The 15,025-nt window shown below is 40.1% G+C and overlaps 1 long non-coding RNA gene across 1 annotated transcript; it reads right to left on the bottom strand.

Annotated features, from left to right (window-relative positions):
• Positions 1-394: 394 nt before the first annotated feature.
• Positions 395-13,275, bottom strand: LOC130841891 (uncharacterized). The gene is made up of 4 exons (XR_009050301.1): positions 13,232-13,275; positions 11,838-11,981; positions 2,094-2,272; positions 395-1,144 (listed from the first exon to the last, which is right to left on the bottom strand). It is a non-coding gene; the product is annotated as an uncharacterized LOC130841891 (long non-coding RNA).
• Positions 13,276-15,025: the final 1,750 nt, after the last annotated feature.

The following is a 15,025-nucleotide window of genomic DNA, read 5'->3' as shown; positions in this document are numbered from 1 at the left end:
TAGAGAATCTCCAGCACAAATGCAGACAGAAATTAGATAGCAATACTATAAAAAGGTAAAAATGACAAATGTCCATTGACAGTAAAATAAGCAAATTCTAGCATACACACAATGGAACAATACACAGCATCAAAAATTAAATAATATACATCAACTTGGATGAATCACGAAGTTATAACGTTAGTTATAAAAATCAATTCTCAGAAGTCTACATGCAAACTACACAAATACATTTGAAACTACATAAATGCCAAAATCATACAAAGTTTGACAATATATTGTTTAGGAATACATATATATTCAGAAATATAATGAAATTATTATCACAAAGCAATGATAATAAAGTTTAAAATAATGGTTACCCTTCATGGGAAGGAATGGAATTGGGGAGGCACCCACAGTGGTCCTGAAGTTTTGGCAGTGTTCTAGTTCTTAAGCAGGATGAAGGGATACATAGGACTTTCATTCATTACTATTTTTATATTATATAAATGTAACATCTATGTAAGACTATTTCATAGTAAAAGGATTTTTAATATTATGCAGCCATCAAAGTGATATTTTTGGAAGAGTTTGAAATATCCTGGAAATTACCAAGATCACCATATATGCTTTTGTATGCATAGCATATCTCTGGGAGGTTATATATGAAAGTGGTAACAATGGTTGTTTTAGATACATTATCTGGAAAGCCTCCATTAGCCCCTCTAGACCCACTTTTCATCCTTCTCCATCCTGCTCTGTATCCCAGACTCTTTAAAGACTGCCTCCACTGGCTCCATTGCTCTAGAACTTCCTGGTGAGTTCAACCAATTGGAAGCACCAGAGAGAAGGGTGAGATTTAAGTATTTATTCCTTCAGCTCCTTCCCTGTCTATTGGCCAGGACCGTCTATGTGTCCCTCTAAGAAAGGCGACAGCATTCGTTGCCTTGCCCTTTGTGTTAGTCAGCGTTATCCAGAGAAACAGAATCAATAGGGTGTGTGTGTCTGTGCGTGTGTGTGTGACAGAGACACAGAGAGAGATTTATTATACGGAATTGGCTCACATGATTATGGGGATGAGAAGTCCCAAGATTTGCAGGATGAGTTGGCAGGCTGGAGACCCAAGAAAGCTAATGTGTAGTTCCAGTCTGAATCTGAAGGCCTGAGAACAAGGAGAGCCAATGATGTAAGTTCCAGTCCAAAAGCCAATAGGCTCAAGACCCACGAAGAGCTGATGTGTTAAGCTGAGTCCAAGACCAGAAAAGACTGTTGTCCCAGCTCAGCAGTCAGATGGAAGGAGTTCCCTCTTACTTAGCCCTTCTATTCTATTCAGGTCTTCAGTAGATTGGATGATGCCCACCCACATCAGGGAAGCCAAATGTCTGGCTACCCGTGGCCCAGTCACTCTTTCCTACAGCTGTAGCTGCTCTCTGGGTCCCTTAAGGAACCATTCCTCAGTTATCCTATTTGAACATACCAATCCCTCCTGTTAGGCCCCTGGCTGATACTCGTATTTTTATAAATTTGTTTATTTATTTGTTTGTTTATTTATTTATTTATTTTTATTGGCTGTGTTGGGTCTTTGTTGCCACGCATGGGCTTTCTCTAGTTGCGGCGAGCGGGGGCTACTCTTCGTTGTGGTGCGCGGGCTTCTCATTGCGGTGGTTTCTCTTGTTGTAGAGCACGGGCTCTAGGCGCGTGGGCTTCAGTAGTTGCAGCACATGGGCTCAATAGTTGTGGCTCATGGGCTCTAGAGCGCAGGCTCAATAGTTGTGGTGCACAGGCTTAGTTGCTCTGCGGCATGTGGTATCTTCGTGGGGCAGGGATCGAACCCATGTCCCCTGCATTGGCAGGCGGATTCTTAACCACTGTGCCACCTAGAAAGTTTCTCGTATTTTTAAATATTACTATCTGTGGTTACAATTCCTAATATATAATAGATTCTACAAGCTTATTGGTAAAGGGTTTTTCAAACACATTGCGAACATAGGCCAGCTGAGTGGTTCAGAAGCCCTTTGACGCCCAGTCTCTTTCTCCCTGGCCTCCTGGTCTGAATATCCAAGTGAAGGGCCACAGGAAACCTTAAATGCTAACACCTCAACAGCACTTACTGTCCATGGTATCTGACCCAGGATGTTTGATCTACGGTCTGGCCTCATCTCCTCCTCCAGGACACAGCTGGCCACTGACAAGTGGTCCAACATGACATTTAAAATTCAAAATGTGAAATGCAGAATAATGAAGCCATCTGGTCCATATTATGTTGTCCAACAATTATAAGTAATGTGAGCTATAAATACAACAAGCAAAAGGAAGCAAACAAGAGACCATTAATCAATACAGACAATTTGCATGAGATATGATGACGCAAGTATATTTACACAAACACAGAAAATCCTTTTTCAGGAGAACCTTTACAAATGGTGCACTAAAGCAGGTTTAGATTGAAAAATATGACCAGCTAATGCCCTTCAGTCATATAACTTCTCTGAACTAAAAAAATCTGCATGGGAATTTCCCACAGAGAACTTTGATGTTGACATTTAATAACCCACAGAGTTATATATGAAAGGTAACAGGACCAGTCTTGGTTCAGAATCCAGAATAACTTAACAAGAGTTACATCATAAGGATAGCTTAGTGGCCAAGACTCTAAGAAACTAGTGACACTTGTCACCAGCCCCACTCATAAAACCTGTAGGAACTTGAGTGAGAAAATAACCATAATAGTTTGGCTTTGAATCTGTATAAGTCAACAGTCTTCTCATCTCTCTGACTATCCCATAGTCAGCTCAAACTCAATATACCTAAAACTGAACAAATGCTCCTCCCTTCCCAATCTGGACCTTTTCTTATACCCTAAGCTTCTAACGTGGGCAACTGAGCAATAACGATGTAATCTGTGGAGAAAGAAAACATTTAAACCACATGGTTGAGTTCTCAAAAGAAGAAGGACTGAAAGAGAATGTAAACCCCTTCCTTTACTGGGGTTTACTGTGAGCATAGACTAAATCCCAACCCTCACTGACTTAGCCAATGGCATTAAAGCAGAGGCTTTAGTTGTGCTCACAGGGTTTGGCTTGGTCTCTTTTGCACTTCTGCCACTGGACATGAGAACAGGCCTTGAGTAGCCACTGGAGATATATGGAGCAGACCAGAAACCAACCTGCAGCCAGAAGCCAAGTAAGAAATAAGTGCTTGTTTTTTTAAGCCATTGAGGTTTGGGGGGGTTAGTTGTTATGCAGCATTATCACAGCAGAAACCTGACTATAGGTTTCTTCCCTAGGAAGACAAAATAACAAGTGCACATACCACAGTCTATCATTGGTAGTTTATTGTGCATAGATATAGACACACACACACACACACACACACACACACACACGCCTTTACTCCTATGCATATTTTTAAATGCTACCACCTACTACAGCTAAGGCACATACAACCAAAAATGAACTGACCCCCTTCCCAATAGGCGACAACTCAAAATCACAGTCTCCCCACCCAGCTTCCAAGTCAAGTATCTCTTGGTGATGACCATGACTCAGGCAGGATGAGATGTGGCATCTCATGGTCTTACAACTTGTCGCCTGAACAATATCTGTTATATAATGTAAGCAGGGAGGGACCAAAAATGTTCAATAAAAAGGAAAAAAGAAAAGCAACATGCCAAGCATGGACATGATCTTCCTGGCACATCTTTAGTAAGTATCTACTTGTCGATTCGCCTTCCTGGCAGCAGAGGGAGGTCCTTGATCAACTCAGGTTATGTCCTCTGGATTTCCTTCACCCAGTGTCTTCCAAGGCCCCACCTGAGCAAGGTGGTGGAAGGGTTCCCCTGCCATATGTGGCACCATCTTAGCAGCCCCCTTCCTAAGGGAGCATGACCAACAGACCCTTGGTACGTCGTATCAGCAGCCAGGGTATATGCTTTCTTAATGACGCTGTACACCAAAGCTTAGTGCTTTCTTGAAGCACCTTGAGAGAGGCAGAAAAGGAGCTCGCCCTGGGAAACATCCAGACATTTTACAGGGAGGTGCACAGTCCCAGGGAAAAATGAACCATAGTCTGATCAGCAGTTTTGCTGCCCTTTATTATAGAAAAGAAGGAGGGCTCCACCATTCACTACAAGTCAATCAGTTTCACATTCCAGGGTCTGTTCCTTGCAAAACTCCCTCCTCTAGGTACGAATTTATGACTTAGTTTTCTTTTGGTTGCAAGCAAACAGGAATCAATGCTGGCAGTAAGCACAAAGTGAGGGCATGGGCTGTGGGAGAATTCATTGGAAGGACACAATCAAAAGCAAGCTGAACAACCAAGCTGTGGAAGGCAGAAACCAGGGCCTCAGTATCCAGAGTCCACAGACCTTTCATCCAGGCCTGTAGGATCAGCAAGGTCACAGGGAGTACGCAACCTAAATGTGTCTCCTGGAGCTCAAGGGACAGCCACTTCTGGAGCTGATGAAATGTTCTAAAATGGATCATGGTGATGGTTGTACAATATTGTGAATATACTAAAAACCAATGAATGCTTTTTAAGTGGGGAAATTGTATGGTGTGTGAATTATATCTCAATAAGCTCGTATAGATGCAGACAGATTTTTTTAAGTCAGGAAATCAAAGAGAAACAAAAACAAAGATTAAAAAGAGGCGATTCACAAAGGTAGAAATCAGAATGGCTAACATCACCAGCAATCAGAGAAATGTCAGAACAACAAGATACCACTTTGCACCCATCAGACCGACAAAAATTAGAAAGGTGGGTAATACTTAGTGGGGATTGGAGGGATGGGGGTGGGGGGCGGGCAGGGGTGGAACCTACTCCTGACCTGCTGATGGAAATGTGGACAGACTGCTGCAGCCACTTTCCAGAAAAGCAACTGGGCTGCTCGTGGCTCAGTTAAGTGTGCCTATTTCCTATGGCCCAGCCATTCCACTCCTGGATCTGTACATTCCAGAGAAACTTGCAGATAGCTCCATTAGGGCACAAGTTCAAGGATAACCTTTGCAGCACTGTTTGTGGTAGCAGGACAGTGGATGCACCTCAAGAAATACATACGGAAACATAATGAATGCAGAGTGAGGAATACTACGTGGCAGTCCAAAGCAACGAACTAAACATACAAATGGCAGTGGTGATAGACCTTAAAATCATGGTACTGAAGGAGAGCAGTAAAAAAATAGAATAAGAATTGTAGGACAATACCATTTACAGAAATGAGACATAAACACGTGCATAAAACAACACTGTCAATGTTTCAGGGATTTGTACCTTTTCAAGAACATGGTGGGTAGAGGGGATACCAAAAAAAGAAAAAAGTCAGGGGCCTTGGACTCACCACGGAGGCTAGTGAGCCATGAATGTAGATTCACGATGAACTAAGCTCTCTGTCAGAGATCTTTTTAAGTTAAATAAACAACAAAAGTTAAATGTTTTACTGACTCATTCTAGATGACCCTTTAAAAATAAAGGAAATTAGAACAAGGAAAAAATTCACCTGTATTTCCTATCACCCAAAGATAACCATTGTTAATATTCCCAATGTTTTCTCAAAGAATTGCTTTTTCAAAAGTGATTTCATACAGCTATTTTACATATTAACAATTTATACTTCTCCTACTTTTCATGCAGCTCTATTACACATAAGCGATTTATAAATTTTACCACTTTGATTACTATCGTAAAATAGGATTTCCTAAGATTAAATAAGGTATGGCAAAGGCGCTTTAAACGTTTTCAACAGCCAGATTTGCTCCTTTGCATAATAAGGTCACTTCTAGGTATGTCTCTTAGGGGAAAAAAGGGATATCTTATGACAAGAAAAGACATTTTCAGTTACACGATGAGTATATGCCACCATATTTACCTACTTTGCTATTTTCTTTGCAAATCAAATGACTTAGAGCTAAAGAAAACCTCAGGTGTGGGCAATAAATAAAGTATCTTGACAGGGTTGACCAGTGGGCAGGCACTCCACATTTCCTCACAGCTGTGGAATCCCACCAAAGGCAGTTTTGCCTTCACAATAAACCTTATTTCTAGGGTTTAAATTCTAAGTGGTTTAACCCGTGAAGTGCTATCAGAGTTGCCTTCCTGACTTTCTACGAGCAGCATAAGAGTGAAGTTGCAATCGAGGAGTCAAAGAAAACAAGACAAAATAAACAGACCTCAAGAGTTTCCCTGACTTGTACTATATTTCCATTTGGTATTCTAGGTTACAAGTTACTTTTCTTTTGATGCTCTTTCTGAATTCTTTCTGCCTGGGACCAGAATTGAGCTTAAACTGGACTTTTCTATAAGACCAAGAAAGATATCAAGAGCAAATAACTGCCATTCCCAAACTAGCCAATCCATATTGTATGGCTCCCAATTAAACACAGAGAAAAGGGATGTAGGAAAGTACTACCACACCCTGACTGAGAGGTAGTTTGCCAGGGCTGCCACCCCGGCCAGGCCCTTTACCCCTGTCTGGGCTAGTGGTATTCTGTGTGAGAATGCAGCCCCATTTCTCTTAAATAGAAAAGTAGCACTTCTCCAAGAACAGGCTTTGGCTCTTTGGTGAATCCCAGCTTTGCAGGATACAAACGGGAAGCTTGGGTTAGTCTTGCCCTCAATTTCCTCTAATTCGTAAAGACGGAAGTAACATCACACATACAATTTTACTAAGGATTATTCTGGACATCAAGCTTCTTATTTCCGTGTGGCCAGCCACAGAGTCTAGCATACCAGAGAACCACTGCTGAGGACCAGAAATGTGGCTAGTCTGCACTGAGATGTGCTGTCAAGATCAACAGACCCAGACTATATGCTAAATTTAAAACAAACGCCCAATAAATATTAACTCTCACTTCTAAATTAAGAAAGACATCATTTACGCAGCCACTTGAAGAATTTCTAGTCCACAATCATAGTTTTCCTTTATTAACTGCCATTTTAAAACAACTTTGATTACATCATTAGCGTTAGGGGCTCCCTTCCCGCTGCAGGCTTCCTAGGTTGCCTTCATTCTGTTTTAGATTAGAAAAGAATTATACTAATATGCAATTATTTGTTATCAAGCCAGAAACAGACAGGAATCATGAGAGCCATGGAAAGGGATTCTAGTGCAATTTACAAATCTAATTAACTCCCAACTGCAGAGCACGACTGCATTTCCAACTGTTCATCATTCAACAGCTGAAAGCCCCATTATTGCTATTTAAAAACCCCTTCATAAAACATGTCACAATTCCATAAATCTACCCAACTCTACCCTAGGTTGGAAGAAATCATCCTTGTACATGTTCACATGTGTGTACAGCTTCTCTCAGTAAAGCAAAAAGCCTCACATACATGTCATCACCTCCCAAGTAAGATGCTATGACATGATTCTATCCCTCCGTTAAAGAACTCTTGAAAGACTCAGGTGTTACTCATGTGTGAATCTCTTCCTGTCTGTCCTAACAACAGACTGAATTATCTGAACATAGGGCTTGAAGTCTACTGTCTAGCACCCTACTGGCAAATTTGACTCAAAAAATGTTTGATGAATTTTTAATTATCCATTTGGCTCAACATTTCTTTCTGAAGAATTCCCTTTTCTCCAGTCCTAATGATTAGAAGGACCATATTTGCTGATCAACAGTAACTTCCATCCGAAGCTTTGACTTGGGCGGGGGGAGGTGTCTGGCTATTTTCTAAACTATACCCAAATCAAGGACAAAATATAGAAGTACAACACTGGCAATCAATACATTTTGCTTTTTCTTTGATTGGAGAAAATACTCACTACTTGCAAATGTTATTTAAGGGGAATTTGAAAGAACTTGCCAAGTAAATTTCCCCTACAATGGTCCTGGGTAGAGAGTGGGAAATGCTAGAAAAGCAAAACCAACTAACCTGTGTCTTTCCTCACTATTCAGTATCTGGAGAGCTCTAAAGAAGAGAGAAGCAAACACTTTCTCAAAAAACAGAGGCAGGTGCAGGGCTCGGGCACCTGGGGAGCCACCAGAAGAAACCAGCCAGATGACAGATTGCCAAATCCAATAGGAAGCCTCACACATGACTATACTATACTGGTTTCACCCCAAACACAAAAATATGCATAACTAAATAGGAGATGCTTTCTTATTTTAATATGTATACTTGTGCTCTCTGAATTACACCCAGGGATTCCACCATGAGCAAGTGGTGGATGTGCACATCCCCTTTATACAGAATCTAGAGCTGTGCTGTCCAATACTAAAGCAATTCCCACATGTGGCTATTGAGCACTCTAAATTTGGCTAGTCTGAACTAAGATGTGCTTGTAAATGTAAAATCCACACCAAATTTCAAAGACTTAATATAACAAAAACAGTAAAATATCTCATTAACAATTTTATATTGACTACATGTTGAAATTATATTTACATATATATTGTAATAGTAAAATATAGTACTAAAGTTAATTTCACCTGTTTCATTTCACTTTTTAATATGGCTACTAGAAATTTTCAAATACTACATGTGGCTCACATTTTATTTTTTGGATAGCACTGGCTAATATTTGCTTTATGTATTTACGTGCTCCTATGTTGGGTGTATATATATTTACAATAGTTCTATCTTCTTGCTGGATTTATCCCTTTATCATTACGAAATGTCTTTCTGTGTCTCCTATTACAATCTTTATTTTAAAGTCTATTTTGTCTGATATGAGTATTGCTACTCTAGCTTTCTTTTCATTTCTATTTGCATGGAATACCTTTTTCCATCCCCTCACTTTCAGTCTGTATGTGTCTTTAGATCTGAAGTGAGTCTCCTGCAGGCAGCATATATATGGGTTTTGTTTTTGTATCCATTCAGCCAGTCTATGTCTTTTGATTGGAGCACTTAGTCCATTTACATTTAAAGTAATTATTGAGGGACTTCCTAGGTGGTGCAGTGGTTATGAATCCACCTGCCAATGCAGGGGACACAGTTCAATCTCCGCTCCAGGAAGATCCCATGTGCCACAGAACAACTAAGCCCGTGCACCACAACTACTGAGCCTGCACTCTAGAGCCCGTGAGCCACAACTATTGAGCCTGTGTGCTGCAACTACTGAAGCCCATGCGCCTAGAGCCCATGCTCCGCAAACAAGAGAAGCCACCTCAATGAGGAGCCTGCGCACCACAATGAACAGTAGCCTCCACTCGCCACAACTAGAGAAAGCCTACGTGCAGCATCGAAGACCCAACACAGCCAATAAATAAATATATGTTTTTTAAAAAGTTAAGTAATTGTTGATAGGTATGTACTTATTGCCATTTTGCTCATTATTTTCTGGTTGTTTCTGTAGTTCTTTATCCTTTCTTCTTGCTTTGTGTTCTTTCTTTGTAATTTGATGACTATCTTTAGTTTCATGTTTGGATTTCTTTCCGGTTTGTGTGTATTATAAATTTTTGGTTTGTGGTTACCATAAGATTCATATATAACAATCTATAGATAGATAGATAGATAGATAGGCAGACAGATATAGATATGATTATTTTAAGTTGACAATTTCTTAGGTTCCTTGACATTTTTACTCCCCTCATCCACCTATAAAGTTTTTGACATCATATCTTATATCTTTTTGTTTTGTGTGTTCCTTAACTACTTATTGTGCATTATAGATGATTTTACTACTTTTGTCTTTTAACCTTCCTACTAGATTTATAAGTGGCTGATAAACCACCTTTACTGTATGTTTGCCTTTACCAATGAGATTTTTCCTTTCGTAATTTTCATATTTCTAGTGTGGTCTTTTCTGCTTAGAGAAGTCCCTTTAACATTTCATGTAAAGTGGTTTAGTGATTTAGCTGAGATCTTTTACCTTTTGCTTGTCTGTGAAACTCTCTCCTTCAAATCTGAATGATAGCCTGGACAGATAGAGTATTCTTGATTGTAGGTTTTTTTCCTTTCATAACTTTGACTATATCATGCCACTCCCTTCTGGTCTGTAGAGTTTCTCCTGAAAAGTCAGCTGACAGCGGAGTTTCCTTGTATGTAACTAGTTGCTTTTCATTTGCTGCCTTTAAGATTCTCCATCCTTAATTTTTGCCATTTTAAGTATCGTGTGTCTTGGTGTGACCCTCTTGGGTTCATTTTGTTTGGAACTCTCTGTGCTTCCTGAACATGGATGTCTGTTTTCTTTCCCAGGTTTGGGAAGTTTTTGGTCTTGCCAGCGTTTATAATACAAAGATGCATCTACTCAACTCCTACTCATGCATCAGGATTTTTAAATTTATTTATTATTTATTTATTTAATGGCTGTCTTGGGTCTTCATTGCTGCACACGGGCTTTCTCTAGTTGCAGCGAGCAGGGGCTACTCTTCTTTGTAGTTTGCAGGCTCCTCATTGCCATGACTTCTCTTGTTGCAGAGCACGGGCTTTAGGCACATGGGCTTCAGTAGTTGTGGCACATGCACTCAATAGTTGTGGCTCACGGGCTCTAAAGCACAGGCTCAATAGTTGTGGTGCACGGGCTTTGTTGTTCCGTGGCATGTGGGATTTTCCTGGAGCAGGGATCAAACCCGTGTCCCCTGCATTGGCAGGCGGATTCTTAACACTGCACCACCAGGGAAGCCCATGCATCAGGATTTGATTCAAGCACTGTATTAGGCCCAGCTAGACCACATTTTATAGGATTTTCCATATTCTCTGCTGCATCAATTCAGGGTTGGGCCCATAGCATGTGCACAATATCTGTGACAAGCTGAACTAAGAATTGACCTTTCCCTTGTACATTTTTTCTCATAATTACTTTTTTTTTTTACTAAATAAATATAACCACATCTGAAATAAGAATGCTGTTTAAATATTATAGTAAAATAATAATCTTTACATGATATGTCTCTGGAAGAACCCAGAACCATTTGATAATATGCTCTCCAGGGAAGGGAACAAGGTGGCTAAGGATGGAGCTTTAAGAAAGATTCTTCTGTAACCTTTCAATTTGTAACCTCATGTCAAGAATTCTTTTAAAACCTTTTTAAGAGACTATCTTCATAGGCAGTGAAACACACATAAACAATCAAACAAAAAGATTATCATATGAGGATTTAAAACCACAGCCTTGTTGTCACAAGAGTTTTGAACTACGCATTTACAATACCTACAAAGTCTAGGAAATCTTAATCTGGAAAATTTAAGTTTTAAAGGCCTGTGTTTGGGAGCCTGAGAGGAATTCCTGAGAGGAATAAAAGAAGAGAATAGAGTAATTCACTGTCAATTCAGGCCCTAAGGATTTCTCAAGATTGTATTTTCCCAAGGAAATGCTTTGCAGCCTCCTCAGTTATTTCAGACCTTTAATTGTCCTCTCATTAAATCTCTATCTATTAAAAAAAAAAAGAGAGAAAAAATATCTTCACTATATAGAAAAAAGATTTTTAAAACTTAGTTTCCATTGGAGACTTGTAAATAATTTTTCTTGCATTGCATCTTTTGGATCAGTAATCAACAAACTTTTTCTGTAAAGTGCCAGATAGTAAATATTGTAGGCTTTGTGGGTCTCTGCGGCAACCACTCAACTCTGCTATAGTAGCATGAAAACAACCATAGACAATATGTAAAGGAACGTGTGTGGCTGTGTGTCAGTAAAACTTTAATTTAAAAAGTAGGCAGAGTTTAGCCTGTGGCCAGTTTGCCGCTTCCCCTACCACCACCCTACTTTAGATAGTGCCTCCTTTGAACGATAAAGAATGTGTAATTATATTCTTTATTTTTTCATTCTTAAACAGTTTAAAACACATCTCCCTTTAACTCAAGTAAAGAATTATACTAGGAATGTTGGAACAAAAAGATAAAGATAATGGGGAATAGAAGAAAAACATCTAGTTTACGATATAAAACCATAGAGTTGTGATACTCACTCAGAAAAGCAAAGGTGTTTCAAAAGCCATGAATAACTCTCATCCTATCAGAAATCTTCTGGGTAAGAATCAATGGTGGCAACAAAGAAGTCACATTCTGGGTTGAAAATCAGTTCTGAGTCTTCATACTTCTCAAGCTGCACACTAAAATAATATATACTTGTGCAAATAAATTCAGAAATTGCTACTCCAGAAGTGTAGATAATCTAAATTAACTAAATGTTGACTGCTTACCATTAAATTCTCTACAGAAGTGACTGTTATAACAAGTAGTCTCATCATCCTGGCCTGTGGCACATGATGAGGTTTCTCTAATTCAGAGGATCCCCTTGAAAAGGTGATTCAGTGTGAAAAAATTTAGTTTGCTGGGACACTGGCCCTAATCCCCAGGTTCTAGGCTTTTATCTTACTCTACACAACACTCCCAGCACGTTAACTGAAAGCCTAATCTCCCCCAGAAAAAAAAAAGATTAAAGCAATATTCTATTTGCAAAGCAATTTCTTGTTCAAGAAAAAGATGGGAAGTATAAAACTTACCACTAAGGCTAAAAATGAACTATATAACCAAACTGTCCCAACTGGATTTCCCAGCTTTACATTGGTATTCTTCTCAGAGGAAGCATGTAATACCAAAGAAGCTTCAGGGATAGAAAGTGGGCCCCACAGAATTTGCTACTATCTTTTAGAGGCATTCATGGACATAAACTTTAAAGACCAAAAGTTGCATAGCAAAAAGCAGCTCAACAAGTTCAATTTCTATTTCTATGAGCGCCTAGTACGTCCCACATGGAAAGCCTATGTAGAAATAGGGTAGGATATCCACTAGACCAGTGAAAAACCTTGATGTTTAGCAAACCCAAACAAAGATGGAAATCCAGTTGCTTTGTTCAAGGGCAGTGTGAGTCACAACAGAATTAGCTGTTTTTCAAATTGGCTCACCTATTGATTATTACTAATAGAAGAAGCAGTGATATATGCAAAATGGCAGCTCATCCTTATATTTGGCTTATTAATAAACCCATATTCAAATGTAAACACTAATCAAATAATGGTATCACACAAGAAAAGCCTACCTCAGAAAGAACCTAAGAGGCTGGTCACTTCCCCAAAGCTAACTTTCTGGCTAGCTCAGATTAATGATGCGTATAGAGCCTGCTTCCTTACCACTGACCCTGAGAATACACGTGTGGTTTTATTTTGCAGACTGAAAGAATCCCACATCTCCTCATCCACAAGTGAAATGAAAGAGTTAGAAGGGAGAATCTCAAAAGCGCTTGGCAGCCTAGGGAGAGAGTGATCCAGACATGTTGCTGCTACATGATCTTGAGCTCTTTCATGCTCCGTTCAAGAAATTCAACCAAACCCCAAAGACACTAACACAAAAAAGAACTCACAGGCAATATTTCACGAACTCTGGATTTCTGGTGTTGTTTCTATGTATCTCCCCTCATCTTGTACGGCATCTTCAGGGTGCAGAACTTCAACTCTAGGGAAACTGATGACTGTCAATGTCTAGCACTGACCTTAACAGAGCATAGATGTGTATGTAACTGGTACTTTTTACTTCAACAAAACAGAAAGTCCAAGTAAGAAATACAACAACAAAAGTGCCAATTAGGAATGGAGCTGGAGAGCTTATGGAGAAAACAAAAAAAGCTGAGTCCCTTCAGCTTCAGTCCAACCCAAATTTCAATCAAGGAAAGGTGTGGGCTGATACCAAGCAGGTGATGACACCAGTGAAACAGTGTCACCACGCACCCAACTGCCTGCCAGTCTGGGAAACCACACCCCCGCTGGGTCTCAGAGCTCTTTGCCCACTATCTTTGCACTGTGTGACCACAGGCACAAATCTGTGTAAAACACCAGCTTTGCTCAAAAGGCCTTCCTTGGCTCCCTAGTTTGTCATAGGATCCCATTTTACACTCTCTAGTAAGTTTCTTTGTCCTTATTCTTTGACCCTCATAGCTCCCTGAACATATCACAATTATAATTAAATGCTTGTTTTCCTATAGATTTGTTTAAAGCCTGCCTTCCCCCAAGAGAAGGTCAGGTACAAGAAGGCAGGTTGTTTCTGCAGGGAAAGAAAAATCATTTTCCCTCTACCCTTCTAGGTTCTTGGCTGAGAGCTTTCTGTAATAAAAGACAGATTAACAGGAGAAAAACAAACAAGTTTTGTTGTTGAACCCAAGATTGTGTGCCTGTGTGTCCTGAGGGCAAACAAACAGAAATGTTGGAGTTCAGAGCAGAGAAAGGTTTATTGATTGAGAGGGCGCCAGCCGAGAAGATGGGAGATGTAGGCTGATCTCAGGTCCATGTTACTGGCTGGCCTGGGTGTAAGATTTTTAAAGGCAAAATGGGTAAAGGCGTGCATGATCAGTTCGTGCACAGTTCTCTGACTGGTGTGTGGGGAGGTGACAGGGTAATGTTTCGGTAGGCAACATCATCAACCTGGTTCCAACCAGTCTGGGGTCTACTGCTTGTGCTCAGTATGTAGTCACCAGCCATCACCAGGGGGGAGGGTCTTAGTTCCTGGTCTGCTTGTCATATCTATCCCTTGAGGAGCAACTAGGACTATTGTTTCCCGACTGTTTTTCCTTTGTTTCTGCATCCTCTCACTTCCCCAATTAGTAACTGCTTGTGTCTGCTCTTTGGAACTCAGGGAAAACTTAGGAGACTAAAGTCTTTCTCTACAAACAAGAAACAGAGGACACGGAAAGGCTTTTGTACCTGGGAGGGCCCTGCAGGGTCCTGCTTGGTTTCAGTTTAATAACATGTATACCTACTGTGTACATGGGAGAGACCCAGGAAAACTGAGTAACTCTTCAAAATAGCCCAAGCTGCCACCTTCAATACCATCTCCAGCTAAAGAGAAAATATGTTTTTGTGGGGGAGTCGGTTGTGGAAGGTGACCAGGCAAAGCACAGTAATCAAGGCTGAGGTTGTTATACAGATTTAAGTCACTGCCTTCTCCATTTAGAAGAGGTTCCAGAGATTTAGAGTCATCAGTCTCTCCTTGGTACAAAGAAGGAGACACCTTTACAAGTAGAGGTTTCCCTTATAAATGTAAATGTCTCTTAAAAAGGGCAACTTCTATTCAGTTTTCAGAGCTTTCACTATATCTGCTTTTTCTTTAAAATAATCAGCCTAAAATAATCCTTAGGCCGAAGACACATATTTGGGGGTCAAAT

This window comes from Hippopotamus amphibius, chromosome X, assembly GCF_030028045.1.
Source record: "Hippopotamus amphibius kiboko isolate mHipAmp2 chromosome X, mHipAmp2.hap2, whole genome shotgun sequence".
Taxonomy (NCBI): Eukaryota; Metazoa; Chordata; class Mammalia; order Artiodactyla; family Hippopotamidae; genus Hippopotamus; species Hippopotamus amphibius.
The sequence above is the reverse complement of the archived record's forward strand: the minus strand, read 5'-3'. Positions and strand labels throughout refer to the sequence as shown.